The sequence below is a fragment of the Gouania willdenowi genome, chromosome 4 (assembly GCF_900634775.1).
Source record: "Gouania willdenowi chromosome 4, fGouWil2.1, whole genome shotgun sequence".
Classification (NCBI taxonomy): Eukaryota; Metazoa; Chordata; class Actinopteri; order Blenniiformes; family Gobiesocidae; genus Gouania; species Gouania willdenowi.
The window spans coordinates 15,490,130-15,505,660 of record NC_041047.1 but is presented as its reverse complement, the minus strand read 5'-3'; the positions used below and the strand labels follow the sequence as shown (position 1 = coordinate 15,505,660).

Here is a 15,531-nt window from a genome sequence, read left to right as displayed (position 1 = left end):
CTCTGCCTGCCAGGAAAACAAGGGTTTATTTTGTCACATCTGAAAAATCAATATCAGCCCACTTTCCCCTGCTTAAACATTTGCTGCATTTATTGCAAAAATAAAACAAAGATGCTCGCCCATTTTTTCTGCTTCTTGACACAATTTTCTGCTGCCTGATAGAAACACCCCACACACTAACACATACTATGAAAAGAGACAACCAATGTTCATTTCACCTGTCACTGGTGTTGATTCAGTGTGTACACCAGTGGGCGACTACCTCTCTATGTGACAACTTGTAAAATATTTTTTAAAAATAACCCAAAAAAAACAATAATAATTGTAAACATGTTCTTATCTTTTTTTTGTGGTTGTGGGTTACGTGCGTTCAGACACTTTCTGGCATCAAATGAATGAAGCCAGTAACAAAATGTATAAACAACCTTATCGTTGGACTTTGCTTTGTTTGTTGACATGTTTTTTTTTTTAATACTTAACCAATAATGTCATTCACTTTCCTGTTTTACCTCTACAACATTAAGGTCATTTTAAAAGATAATGTGTCATAATAATGATAATTAAAAAAAACTATTCTCTGTGTGAGAAAACAACATAAACTTAGTGACTCAAACTCGGGATTGTCTGATTTCCCTTTGTATCATGAGTTGATCTTGTGACAAACTGCCAAGCAGCTGATCCTCTGACAGCACTGATGCAATGACCTCTAAATATCACTGCGTAAGGGTCATGATCAGCAAATTTAGTCTGTCATTTTTGCAGTAATACCATTAAATCAATTTGTTGTGTGAAACCACAGTTATAACAATTCCAAAAAAAGTCACCATAGCTTCATAGGTGTGGAAGACTTTGGAGCTTGTGCTGCCTGAATGAAAGTCACTGTTATCTCAGAGTATATGATTGTCTTTATTTTTATATGGTGCCTGAATAATTAATGTGCTTTTAATTGGAAAAAATGAATGGATAAATTAATTTGCTGCTTTGCAATTGAGAAATAGGTTTGTTGCTAAGGTTGACGACAAGAAAGGCAATTATATAACACTGAAAAAACTTACAAAACGATACAAAAAAGAGGCTTACAATGTACAGGGATATTTAGATGAGTAAACACTTATTATTTTCCACTTTTCCACTATTTCTACAAAGAAACAACAAAAAGCTCAACACATGGATGCTTTGAACAGATAACATATGAACAGATAATAAGCACTCAAAAAATTCCTAAAATCCCATTGTCTGGGTATTTGTCAGTTTTTATTGAAACTAGTTGGTGTAACAAATGTTTAAACTATTTATTTGACAAAATGGAAATTAATCTCGGTGGACAATCCTTTACTTTTTTTAATAAATACTTTGAGACTTTCTTTGAAAATTAAACTTCAGACTATTTTTTAAAAAATGTATTATTTCCCCCTTTTTATTCTGCTTTGTTTTACACCTCTGGTAAAACGTTTTGTGCCAAACAGTCTCTGTCTAGTAGTAGTTTTACTATGTGTCAGATGTACTGCATGAATATTTTCTCTAACTGTACATTGGCCAAAGTGTGTTTAAACAATTAAAAAAGCACTGTAACAAATACAAGCAAAAACAAATAATACACACAAGTGTACACTATAAAGATACAGAAAGGAGACGCGCAGCAAGAACATACATATATAATTTAAAGAAGACCAAATATGTATACCTGGATCAATCTTATTCTTCCCAAGTTCACAATATTGCTGTATTTGTCACAGTCTGATCTGCTGCTTGGTTGCATGATAGGGACAGTCGTGTTATATTCTTAAATCACCTAAAAAAAAGCTTCCTCCCACCCTAACCCAGCAGATGACGCTTGGTCAACCGGAAGTGCGTAAAACCTTGCACAATAATGAAGTTTTTAAAGGTTTAAAACATATGTGTTGCAAGTTTGTTGAAGTTTGAGATAGTAAAAACATGTAGTACGTTTTTATTGATATAAATTAGTGTTTTTTTCTGACACGAAGTAGGTTTGACCTCGTTACCCAGGATGCACTCGGCTCTATGCCATCTTGTACAGTTAGCATAGCAGTCGTTAGCACAGAGCGTCTGTGGTGAGCAGTGATGTGTCAGCCTGCTGCTGAAACCTCAACAGCCTGCTGAGTTAAAGCGGAGTTAAAGGTGGATTTCCTCATTCTGCTGTTGGATTAGGAGTTTGTTATTGTGCTGCTTATTGACGTTGTTTACATCAAGATGTGGCACATGCAGGAGCAGAGGGACTGGACTCACGGCTAACGTGTTGCTAAACGGCTAAACAGCGAGAGAGAGAGGGGGCTGAGACCGGGTTCGCCTCAGACTCCAAACACCGGTGGCAGCTGCTCTTTAACCACCGTGACAAGGGCCTGGCAACAACTACTTCCACCACCAGGGACACCTTAAAGACAGGGGCAGCTGTCAGGGAGAGACGGGGAGAAAGAGGCTGGGCTCAGCCTGTGGAGCTACGCGGCGCTCGGAGAGATTTGTCCGGGGTTTCTGACACTTCTCGGAACGACATCGTCAAAGTTGAGCGGTATGGAACTGTCCTGTGACGTGTCTCTTACATGTGATCTGAAGCTGTAAAGAAACCAGAACGGCGGATCGTCTTCCGCAGATATATCCATCATGTCTAAAATGCCAGCTAAGAAGAAGAGTTGTTTCCAGATCACCAGCGTGACGCAGGCTCAGGTGGCGGCGAACAGCATCGCGGACGGCACCCAGAGCCTGGACGACCCGGACGTGTCCCGGGCCGAGATCGGTGGCTGTGACACTCTGAACAACGTGGGTGACCCGCACGAGGGTATTGTGAACGGGGGACTGTTGTATAGTAAAGGGAGTGGTGGTCGTATAACGCCTCACAGTGCTGGAGGAAGTGTGTCTGCTGCCGCCGCTGTGGCTCACACGAGCTGCGGCTCCCGTTTCCGGGTCATTAAACTAGACCATGGGACCGGAGAGCCCTTCAGGAGGGGCCGGTGGTCTTGTACTGAGTTTTATGAGAAAGATTCGGAATCAAATGTGAGTCGGACTGTGGACACTAGTATAAAGCCTGCTGCTGCAACCTTTGATCCCAGCACAGAAAGAGACAGTGGATTGGGGGCCAACAATGGTAATTCAGTGGTCACCAGCAGTGCGTTTTCTATACAGGTTTCAGAGAACAGTGCTGATAGTGGGTATTCTGTCTCTGCTGAGGCTCAGCATCAAGGCTATAGCTTGCCTCCTCAGATCGGCAGCGGAGCAAGTGCCTTCCAACCCGCAGGTTTTATGTCAGCATTGCAACAGGCTCAGGTCAGCGTGCACCCTGCTGGGCCACAAACGTTCCTCACCAACAGCCTCAATGGTATGCACCAAGTTGCCATGTCTCCCATCATAGCGGCGGTCACACAGCCCCAGCAGCTAGGCTACTCCACACAGGCTCACACAGACTATCATCAGCATCACTTTGGCTCCAGCATCCAGAACCCTCCCATGGCTTCTCTCACTGTGGGATCTCCTCCAGCCAACCAGATGCCCTCACCTGCAATCACCCCAGGTGCTGCTCCAGGAGTGCAAGGATTGAATGGTGATGCAGCCCAGCCTCACATTCTCCAAGTTGGAAATTCACCAGCTGTAACCCCAGTCCCAGGAATAGTACAACATCAGCCTTCAGGAGGGTCTAGCATCACCACAGCATCATCCATCAGCGCCATTACAGCCCAGAGTGGCAGTCAGAGTGTGCCTGCTAAAGTGCCCAGTACATCCAGCCCCCCCACAGGCCTGCTGAGTCAGGTACCTGCACATTAGGAGCCCTCGTCCAAGCGCAGGGTGCCCACGGAGGACCCGCAACTGTCACCCCAGCAACCAACCAGGAGGACGGTCGGCTAAAAATCAACGCCTTAACTCAACAAGTGCGGCTATTGTATCAGCAAGAGATGAGTGAAGCCTCTGCTCTGCTCTGATGGCCTCAGCCTGCCCACTCCTGCTGTCACAGCTTGTTTGGCATCCTATATTACCATGAATGTGGATGATGACAGGTAGAGAGTTTACAGTTTGACCAGCAGTAAATAATGCAGTGTACATATTTGGAGCTGGGCGACATATCGAGATTTGAGATATATTGCATTTTCTATTTTGGGGATATAAAAAAATGACAATTTCGCCTATATCAATATATATATATATATTATATATATATATATATTTTATATCTTTATTTTGTTTTACAATATTTGTTTTAGGAGTTGCTGCTTTCACTACTTCTCAGAACAGCATAAAAGCACAGTTTCATGGATTGCTGATTGCGTTGTATCCCAGGACCTTCCCCTAAACAAGCCACAATACAAAACTCACTCACACGTGCTGTCCCTTAGAGGAAATAAAGACTTAAGTGTCTCATATTGTGCAACTGTTCGTTGATAAATGTGCCTGTGTGGTGTTTTGCATAGTTTAATTTTATCCAGAATTGTCTTTCTAGTCAGACTTCATTTGAAATAAAATATTGAGGTTTATATTGTATATCACTATTTTGAGGAAAAAGTAGAGTTTTGGTCCATATTGCCCAGCTTTAGTACATATTAGTAAAAAACGCAGTTTGCCACTGATGATTAGGAGTATGTAATTGGGAAGTTTAATTTTGGTCACGTGCACTGACTTCATATATACATAGCCCTCAAATAATGATAAAAAAACAACAAAAAAACCCCCAGATCTGATGCATAAATCAAAGAGCAGCCTTATCTCTTGCCCGTGCTTTGATAAGTAAAGTTTAGAAGATGAGACAGAAGGGTGTGACACAAAAAAGTTTAAAGAACAAATCCAGGTAACAGGTAAGAGGAATTACTGAGATTGTTTTATATTAGAGGTGTCCCGATACGATATCGGTCCGATATCAGCCATAAGAAGAATATCGGATTTTATCGGACTGCATCTAAAATCACCGACATAAGCGCTCCAATAACATTTTCTGCGCCAGCTCTTCTATCCATAGGTGACTGTGGTTCACACTCCAACAAAGTAACCTACTGTTGCTGACTATTGTTCTCTGTTTGAGTAACAAAACTTGATCAAGCCTTTTCTAACATTCCACACTACAAAATAAGTAATAAAAGTATGTAAGATTTGTGCTGATATCGCATCGGATCAATATCGGTATTGGCTGATACGCAAGGCTGCAATATTGGTATCATAGCGGAAGTGAAAAAGTTGTATCGGGACATCCCTACTTAATATTGGGCATCTGAAAAGATACTGGATTAACACACTCTGCTATTCTGTCTGATTTTCATTCACTTACAGACTAGACCTGGGCAAGATATTGAGATTCAAGATATATTGAGTTTTCTATTTCTGCAATATAGAAAATTACCGTATCGCCTATATTGATGTATTTTTTATTTTATAACTTATTTGGGATTAAATTACTCATTTTAGGACTCGTTACTTTCACTCCTTCTCAGAACAGCATGAAAAGCACAGTTAGATGGATTTATGAGTGTGTTCTAACCCAGACCTTCCCCTAAACAAGCCACACTACAGAACTCACAGTGCTGTCCCTTAGAGGAGAAAAAGCTAAAAGTGGCACATAATGTGCAGCAATTTGTTAATAAATGCATCTGTATGGCTTTTTTTATCAGCAAATTTCACCCAAAAGGTTCTTTCTGGTGAAACTTTATGGAGTTAAAAATATGAAGATATATATCGTATATCACCATTTTGAGAAAAAGATATAGAGATATGAATTTTGGTCCATATCGCCCAGCCCTGTTACAGACTATATTTGGGTTTGGGGGTGTTATGTGTCTCAGTATGTTACATCATATGCAATTTCAGGTTTCGTGTAAATTTGCTTAGAGCTGCTTTCCAGTCCAGAGTGCTTGGATTTTATGCCTTTGGCTGTCTATCAGAGAATTTTGGCATACGTGTTTTTTTTTTGGCAGTTTTGTTAGTATCTCAACTCGAGCACATTTAAATAGACTTTTCACTTGTCTGAAGTTCCCTTTTAATGTTTACAGTCCATTTTAGGGTCTGTGTAGTGAGCAATGATGTGGCTGAACTGGAGATATTGCCATTCTTTTTCATTTCCAAGTAATCAGTGCTGCGTGGTGAGCAGTTAAAGCCAACAATAACTGAGCATGTACTATAGCAGCATACACTTGCCCACGTGTGCTGTTTGTGTCCTGAATTTATCTACTAGGCCTTAGTGTTTATCAGTGTGCTGCTTTTTGTTCATCCTGCACTGATGACAAATGATAAAATAAGAGTTTGTGTGTTTTGTTTTTGGAGAAGAAGTCTCGCTTTTTAGTTATCACTGGAGTCAGGGTGATTATGGAGCAGTTTGTTTACAAAGACACTTTATTCCAGCACCATCAAACATGTTGATAACATTCAAAGCACACTATTTGCTTCACCGATTTTCATTGTGTGTGTCGTGTGTGTGGTGTGTGTCGTGTATGTGTGTGTGTGTCTGTGGAAAGAGGTAGAATGACATCAGTAGAGGTCTGTGTAGTTATAGTGATGATGCCAGCAGGACAGGACAGGATATGTCAGAGAATCAGGAGGGACACAAACACACACTTGTAGCAAAGACTCCAGACATTTTCTGCACCATGTTTTAGATTGTTAGCACTTGTGTTATACCGATTGCTTTTCTTTATGTGTTGCCAAGATAGTACGCACATTTTTTTGTGTTCGATATGCTGGGTCGTGATGGCACCCTTCCCAAAAGTAGGTAATGCTTCCACTTCCCATAATGCATCATCATTTAAGGTGACTCCAAGCCTGCATCTGTATTAACTTACTTCCAATAAACCAGACACTTGGGAAAAAAAAAAAAAGAAGTGCGATTATTGCGAGTTAACATTATTATTATTGGCGTTAATAAGATAATGCGTTAACACAATAAAAATGTAATATTTGCCAGCAATATTTTATAAGCCATTAAAAAAAAACACAGAGCAAATCTACACTGGTAGAATTTATTAAAAAGTGAAGCTAGTGCACCAAAATGGGTGGAGTTTTAGGAAATAGATAGCATTGCAAAATGACACCAATGAGGTCCAGGTTTGAAACCCAGTGTTGCGCACGTCCTGTGCGGAACACTGGGTTTAGTTAACTAATGTTAGTGTTTAGTTAACTAATGCCTCTTTATTGATCTGAAAATAATTGTGTGTTGGCCCTGTCATAAAGGACCTTGTTGTCTCAAAAGTAATTCAGAGTGAAAAATAGTAGACATGGACATATATTTAGGTAACATGTAGTTTCTACTTTGTTTCAATAAATTCAATTTTTTTAATGGTTGATTTAAAGCCTGCTGCTGTTATCAGCAAATAAGTCGATAAACTTAGTTTATCTAGAGAGAAATAAACCAGCTGCCAGATTTATTGACCTCCATTGAACCTAACCTAAATTTGCCATTGGATCAAATGCTAATGAAAGGTTATTATAAGTCAGTAGTTCCCAAACCTTTTCTGCTGCGCCCCCCTTTGAAGCCAACCATCGTGACTGATTTAAAAAAAAAAGGGTAAAAAAAGACATTTTTAGAAAAAAGAAAAACATTTTGACAATTTTCCTACAAATCTCATAAAACATTTTCAATCACATATTTTAGAACAGTAGTAAAGCTCTTTAATTAAATAGTGCAAAGAAATAAAATGTTTCCAATGTTTCATGCTAAAGATTTAGCAAGGCCATTCTAGCTAAGGGAGAGTTTAGCATGTTTTTCATCATGGTTCTCAGCTGAATTGGTTGTGTGGGATATCATTTTTGCTGTCAACCAAAGGCCGAGAAGAGCTTATTATTTTATATTTTTTTTTCCTCAGGATTCCCTTCATAGTGTATCTCAGTTCTCTGAGGATTATAGATGCAAAGTAATCTGAGTTTGATTATTCTATTGTTCATTACATTTATTTAGTTTTAACATTCAGTCTTTCCCTTTACCTTTCAAACCCACAGTGTTTTGTATAGTCTTTGTGCAGTATTTGTTATTTATGGTAGTCTGGTAGGCTTTACACAAACAGGGTTTTTGGACCAATCACGGATCAGTGAGTTTAAAAAAAAAATATATATATATATATTACCGATCCGATCATATGAATTCAGGTTGTTTTCTTTAGGTACCATCCAAATTCCTTCAGTAGTACCTGATACAGATTCACGAAAAAAATAAAACGGTATCATTCTTCTGGACTTAACAGCAGCCTTGTGACTGTGAAGGAGTGGAAGAGTTGAAGAATTTCCAAGCAGGACATGAACATAACATTTGTTGCCGGTGTGTGTGGGGGTGTGCGTGACCCTTTGACTGCGAATTAATGTGCTGGTCGCTCGACCATGTGCGGAGTGAGGGAGCGCGTGTGAACGGAGCAGATCGATTATAAGCTGAATGCTGTTTTTAGTGATTGGCAAAATAAACATTGCTGCTGTTACATTAAACCGGAGTCCCATATCATACTCAATGACTGCTGTGAAGCAACTATAAGAGAGTTGGAGATGAAGCTGTGGAGGCAGACCAAACTGGAACTGCGTGAAGCCTCCATTAGCTTTAAGAGCAAATACGTATTTACTGACTGAAACAGACAGAAGTGTCCGCTATGAAAGCGAAAGTAAAGGAGAGGCATCACTCTGCTTTAAATCTTTCACTTTTAACATGCTCGGGCTGAATAAACAAAACAAACGTGCACACACACACAGGCGCTAACAGCAGACGCTGCCCCCACTTTCAGAGCTGGTAGACTGGGGAAGAAGTTCGGTGCTCCAACCGAGATACATTTTTGCCGTTCACTCATAGGTTTTCACTTTTGTGCACAAATGTGAGTGAAATAAAGCCGTGTTACGTAAAGCAAACAACTCTTTGGCGTAAATGAGATGATAAAACAATGAAAAGGGAGGATCGACAGAAAGTTTCATCACAACAATGACGTCATTGATCGGATCGGCAAATTAAGACATTAAAGCTGATCACATTAATTGCATAAATTGGAAAATAATGGCCGATTCGATATAGCCGATCATATCGGTGTAAAGCCTGCTATCTGATCTTCTTTGGGTATTGGAAGGAATTTCCTGAACTTGAGTATTTGAATAATTTCTGTTATTTTAATGGGGTTTTAATTGGGTGACCAACCTCTCTAAACATGTTAATTAAATTGTTTTAAGGCGTTTCGTCAATCCTGAGATTTTGTGCCTGTTCAGTGCTTGTACTAACAAGCTCCCTCTTAACTTTGCCACCAGCAGTTTGACAATCTTTACAGCAACTGTTGAGTTTGACAACAGGCCCTGGTCTGACATGGTTTAACTGTGTCTATGTGAGGCTGTGAGCTTGTATGTTGGTTTTAAGTTGTGTTTCAGTTCCGCCTGTTCACAAATCTGCAGCTAGTACCAAGAGCCAGCTTACCCATGTGGACCTCTACAAGTAACTGTTTCCAGACGTCCTGCATTACTGTAGTTGTTATGGGATGCCCCAGGCCACATTGGCTCTGTTTTTGTTGTGGACCTCTGACACTGTTATGGCCGTTCTGTCCTTCTCCTGCCATTCAGACTCTATTTTACTGAACTGATTTTCTATCCAGGAATTAAGCATTTTTGAAACTGTTCTTTCACAATTCATACATGTATTACCAAATGTTGAAGGGAACTTTAAAATTTTCTTTCCCATTTGTTAATATTTTGGAAGAGACAATTGATGGATGACTTGGCAGAGCAGTATTAACCCTGTAATCTGAGCTTGATGTGGTTAGGAGATCCCTTTCAAATTGAATGGATCTGCCAAAGGAAGTGGGTCCAGTACTCCCACTGGGGTTCAGCCCTGTGCAGAGCATGCTGCAGGCTGTTCCAGGAGTTAACACAATGCATGCAAATCGTGTGTTAGCTTTTCCTAAAAGATCTCACTACAGAACAGGTCGGACCCCATTTTGGAGTGGTTACAGTATGTTAAATATGTACACTCAGGCTTTTTTCTAAGAACGGCCTCTGAGCAAAGGGACAGTCTGTTGACAGATCCTTGTTACCAATCTGTTTTTGCGACATGCACGAGTAGGACACGGCTAGGATTAGGGTTTGTGTAATGATCTGCGCGTGATGCCATAACTTTAGGTTGGACGGCATTAAATAAAGATAGTCTAAATATCTAATAGTTTATGTATTATTCTGTGTCCTTTATATTGTCTTCATAATTTCTTGAAAAGTAATTAGGATTCTGTTGAAGCTTTAAATTTATAGCCGCTCGACAAATCCTATTTGTCTGAGCTATGAGTCATAATTTATCATTCTATATGACAACTTTAAATGACAGTAGCTGCTTTAAAACAAGCACCTCTTTCTCCTTTTATGAGGAATGATGTCATCACAACGTATCATTGAAACTCAGTGATTGACAATCACAAGAAATAGACAGTCAAAGGGAAGTTGTTACCTTCTAAACAGAAACGTGATCCAAAATACAAGACGATGATCATCATTCATAGAAATGCTGAAATAAATAAATGAAATTGGATGTATGATTTTGTTTTTCTTTTTTTGGTTTGTGGAATAAAGTTGTAGAATTCAAGGAAAATCATTCATGGATTAGATGCTAAATATACTTGCCAGTTAAAAATACTGATGCTCCAGCAGTAGAATATGGGAAAACAGTTATTTGCTTGTTTGTGTTCTGTGCAAACCAGCCTGTTTGAATTAAAAAGGTTTTTTTTTTTAGTAAAGTTGCCATTTTTTGTTGGTAACTGCAAATAATTTGTTTAAACAGGGTTTAAATGCTCTCAATATGTTCATATGTTAATATTTTGCCTGTGTGTGCAGTTTCTTGCTAACTCTGCCGGTAGTTCGTCCTCTCAGGTTTCCTCTTTTGTTGTTTCTGCCTGTTAGTTTACTGTAAACACAAATGTTCTGACAAAAATAGAAGAAAGTGGAAAAAGTAAGCTACTTTTAAAGACTGTGTATATGTTTTTTTGTAGCATGTGTGAAATAATTGAAGGCAAACTGCAGAAGTTGTATTTTAGTTTCAAACACTTGTGATATTATTGCTCATAAAGAGCTTTTGTTGTTCAGTTTGTGGGGGGGTGGGGGCTGGTGGAATCTTCAAGCTCACGGTTTGGGGTAATGTGGCGCAGTGATTCAGCAGTCTGAAGACAATGCCTCCTTGTAGAGCAGCACTTTTGAGGCTCACCACAGATCTGAGAGCTTAGCTAGAAAATAATGGAGAATATTCACATGCATGTTTGTGTGCCTTCCATGTCTTAGCTCTTAACAAGTGAACCAGTTGCTATAGGAAACCATACACAATGCGTGGTGTCATTTAGCTCAGAATGAGAAGCTGGGTTGAACAAGGGGTTTTTTAGTTCCGAGAGCCCTTCAGAGCCCAAGTTGTCTGCCTCACTGAGTAATGAGGATGTGTGGAAAGCATGGCAGGCAGCTGCCTTTTTTGTCATCCATCCTCTCTCAGTGCTATTTCTGACTTCCACCATGATTAAGTTCACTTATGCTCCTGGCAAATCAACTGTTTACCAGTGTTGTTGCTTGTGTGTTCTATGTTAGTACGGAATGAGATCTCCTAATAAAGACAATTACAGGGGAGTGTTCATGCTTAGCTTTTAACCAGTTTCAAGGGCCAGGAAGCAGTAATAGACCACAGTCAAATTATTTAGTTCAGGTTTTTTTTAACGTTTCTTTGTGAATCCCTCAAATTTACTTGTGGGGTATAAATTAGTTGGACACAATCAAGTGGAAATAGCAATACAACAACGATTACACTCACGCGTGCAACGCTTTGGGACAAAACCACACACATACGCTATTTTACCCCGTAAATGGTGTGTGGTTGAATGTGTCGAACAGATGGAAACGTCATATCTTGCTACAAAAGCTCACGATGTGACACACTTGACAAGAATTAAACCCTCACCTACATGTTTTGGAGCAATCTCACATTAGGGTCTTTTGATCCAATATTAATATCTGATATCAGCTCGAGATCAATAAAAAATTCAAGTATGGGAATGTATCGACCTGCATCTAATATCTCTGATATAATGTATGTTTTTATTAGATTTATTGAGATTATTTTCCAGGGTCTTTGAATTCATTTTCATTTAATTGTAGAATATTCTTACATTTAACTTACATTAGTTAATTTATTCCTAATACCTCCTTTGCTGACTATTGTTCTCTTGTTGAGCAATATCACTTGATCTAAAGTTTCCTAACATTCCACACTACAAAATAAGTAGGTATGGTTTGTGCTGACATCGGATTCATATCGATTAATACTCAAGGCTGCAATATCATAATCATATCGGAAGTGAAAAAGTTGTATCGGAACACCCTTAATTAATATCACACATTTTCTCATTATTTCTCCCCTTAAAACTGATTGCTGAATGTTTAGCAAGTGGAGCAACCGGAAGAGCATCTTAAATCTCGCACCAAATCTCATGCAATGCAAACTTGTGGGATTTCAGTGCATGATTTTAGCACATGATTAAATTGCTTTTACATTTTCAATGTCAGCCTTAATTTTTTGACCTAATGAACTGTAGTGACTGATAGTATAACTTTAATTTTGTATTTATCAATGTAAACTGATATATTTTATAAGTTTGCTATTCACTGCATTATCACAAAAACTTTCTAAGGGGTTTCACTTTGTCTTCCTCTTGCAGCGCTAAGTAAAGCTCAGCGCATCTTGCTCGGAACGAGAACTGTGGTCACATCTTGTCAGAATGATGAAGTTAAAATTTAGTGTCATATACAGCTTCCTTGACTGCTTTCATATCCTCCTTTACAGTTTGTCAAGCTCTCTCTGTCTCTCGTTCAGCTTTGTCTTTTTAAATTAATCTTGAGTGCATTCTCCTCTTTCTTCCATTTTGCAGCCTTTAGCAATGAAAGGGGTCTGAGGCATTTTGCCAGCATTGTGACATCTAGGGTTGTTTTTTTTAATGTATTATTCATTCAAACTATATAGTGTAGATTTGTAGTCAGAGTTTGTTCTAGTAATTGATTGTTCTGTCATTATATGCATTATTATTACTCAATCAGAATTTTAAAAATTAGGTTTTTATCTTATCCCATAACTAACAGATTAACATAGCACAAAAATCCTATTAGCAACACTAATTAAACAGTACATCAATTACTTCTTAATCAGTTCATTTGGTTTAATTGACAAATCGTTTCGGTCCTAAAAAGATTAATGCTGATATTTTTTACTTTATTCAGTTTTAAAAAGTATCTGAATATTATCATGTGCTAATTGGGGATGTTAATGTTCCATTTTGTAGCTGCAAGTTATCAGCACCACAAGACAGTTTAATTGTGCATCACAAATACCTATTCAGGCTTAAAACAGAATCTAATCAGAATTTATCAGTAGACTTTGAGAAAGTTTTATCTATTGAATTACTCAGCTTGATTTAGCCATTTACAGTATCAGCTGTTAATGGCCTCTTAATAAAATAGAGTAGCTAGACAACTATACAACTAGCTCATCAAGCCACAGTATCTGTAAGTAAATAAAAATACTTAAGATTATCTTACTTTGAAAACCTTAATGAAATTTAATATTACCCAATTGCTCAGTGAATTACTTGTAACTGCAATTGCTTTAATTAGTAATTTACTCAATTTACACCAATCTGGTTGTATTGTGTGTATGTATTTTGTTTATTCAGAAGATGCATTCACCCAACTGGAGACCACGCTGGCCTCCTGGTCAGCACTTGGGTGTTGAGGGATGACTAGTCTATAATGAACTTTCACACCACCCTGGCTCTGGACCTTTCATCTGAGTCAGCATCTATGATTAACATGTTCAAATACGTCACCCACATTCTTAACTACCAATGAGCTGTGAAGTATGATCGTGCCTTAAAAGCAAAATAAGCACGTTGCATATATGTTTTCAGATGTCACAGTACAAATATTTTTAAATAGAGAAACAATAAATGTTTTTGAATTGATACCAAGCTGGTGATACAGTGACATAAAATTATATATTTTTTAAAACTGAACGACATACACACACTACTTCACTGTTGCTTGGCTTGTTAGTTCGGTCTCCCGACAAGGGCAGCCGAGAAACAAGCACTAAACAATGGAAATTATTCAATCGTCGCCTCCAGTATTGTGAGTGTGGGGACTTCATCTTACAGGGAGCAGCTGAGACCTGTTAAGAAAGCAGTTTCTCACATCTAATTACTGAAATGTTTATTTCATGAGGGTGCAAAATCTTCAGAGAGGGTGTACAGTACAATTGAGCCTGTGTAGAATAGAACATATTTGTATGATATTAAAACTGTTTGGATTCATTTGAATTTAGTGATCCAATAATCTTGCAGTTTTGTAACTAATTTGTATGCAGTAAAATAGCCATTTTAATAAAATGGTTATAGAAAATAGAACATAATGTGTTCTATAATTCCTAATCCTGTCCATGGTCTCTTTAGGGTCTGGGAGCCTTTCCCAGCTTACTTTAGGCAGTAGACAAAGAACATTGTGAACTTGTTGCCTGTCTACGGCATGCCATCATAAATGCATATGTTAATTTCATGGGGAAAAGTGACATTCATAAAGAACATATGGGCTCCATATCAATGATTGGGGTGTGGCCACTGAGATTGACCTTTTAGATTGTAGACAGGAAAGCTAACCAGCTTTTCATTAATTGTCCAATGGTGAAATATTATTTCCCATTTAGGTTTTGAATTTAGTTATCCTAATGCCACTTTAAGGTTAATGACATCCAATTGTCACCAATAAAACTACATGCAAGGAAAAGTTCACGTTAGGGTATTTAAAGTAATGACCATTAGAGCCCGACTGGGATATGGGATTTCTAGGGCCTATACTGATTCTGTTTCACTGATAAGTGATGTTTGCCGATGTAGGGAATATGTTTGATCATCTCCAGAGATGGCAAGTAACAAAGTACAAATACTCCAGTACAAATTACTGTACTTAAGTAGATATTTCAGGTACTTTGTACTTTTAGAAGTATTTATTTCTCTGAGGACTTTTTACTTTTACTCCGTTACATTTTCAACATCAATATCGGTGCTTTCTACTCCTTACAATAACCAATAAGGCTCGTTACTTTACAGGTATACCATAAGCCTATATATATATATATATATATATATATATATATTTTTTTTTTTGGCACTGCGATACCAATGCGCATCAACTTTTTTGGGATTTGAAAGAAGCTGGAGAAGGCTGTCTGTGTGTGTGCGCGTGCGTGCAAGCGTGCGCGTGTGGTATGTGTCTCAGAGTAGGTCTGCCACTACGCCCACACCTGTTACACCACCAACGTGACCAGGGCAGCGCTGCACATACCATAAGCTCGTGCTCAGAGATGGAGAGGGGGGGTCTAGTATGTGTTGTGTATAGTAGGTGAGTTACTTATCCAAGGAGCACAAGAATTGTCTTTAATTTGAAGGGTTTGTCATTGAGCTTCACTGAATGCACAGTGTGCAACTTTTTCTTTTTTCCATTATTAATTTATTTGGCAGGGACATTGCACAGTGTTTATTGTACCAGGTAATAGCTAGAGAAGCTTAGTTATTTTCATCTGTAGTG

At 38.6% G+C, this 15,531-nt stretch overlaps 1 pseudogene; it reads left to right on the top strand.

The window, feature by feature from the left end:
• The first annotated feature begins 1,990 nt into the window (after positions 1-1,990).
• The window catches only part of LOC114462073 (TSC22 domain family protein 4-like), a 35,419-nt pseudogene continuing 21,878 nt past the window's right edge, over positions 1,991-15,531 (top strand).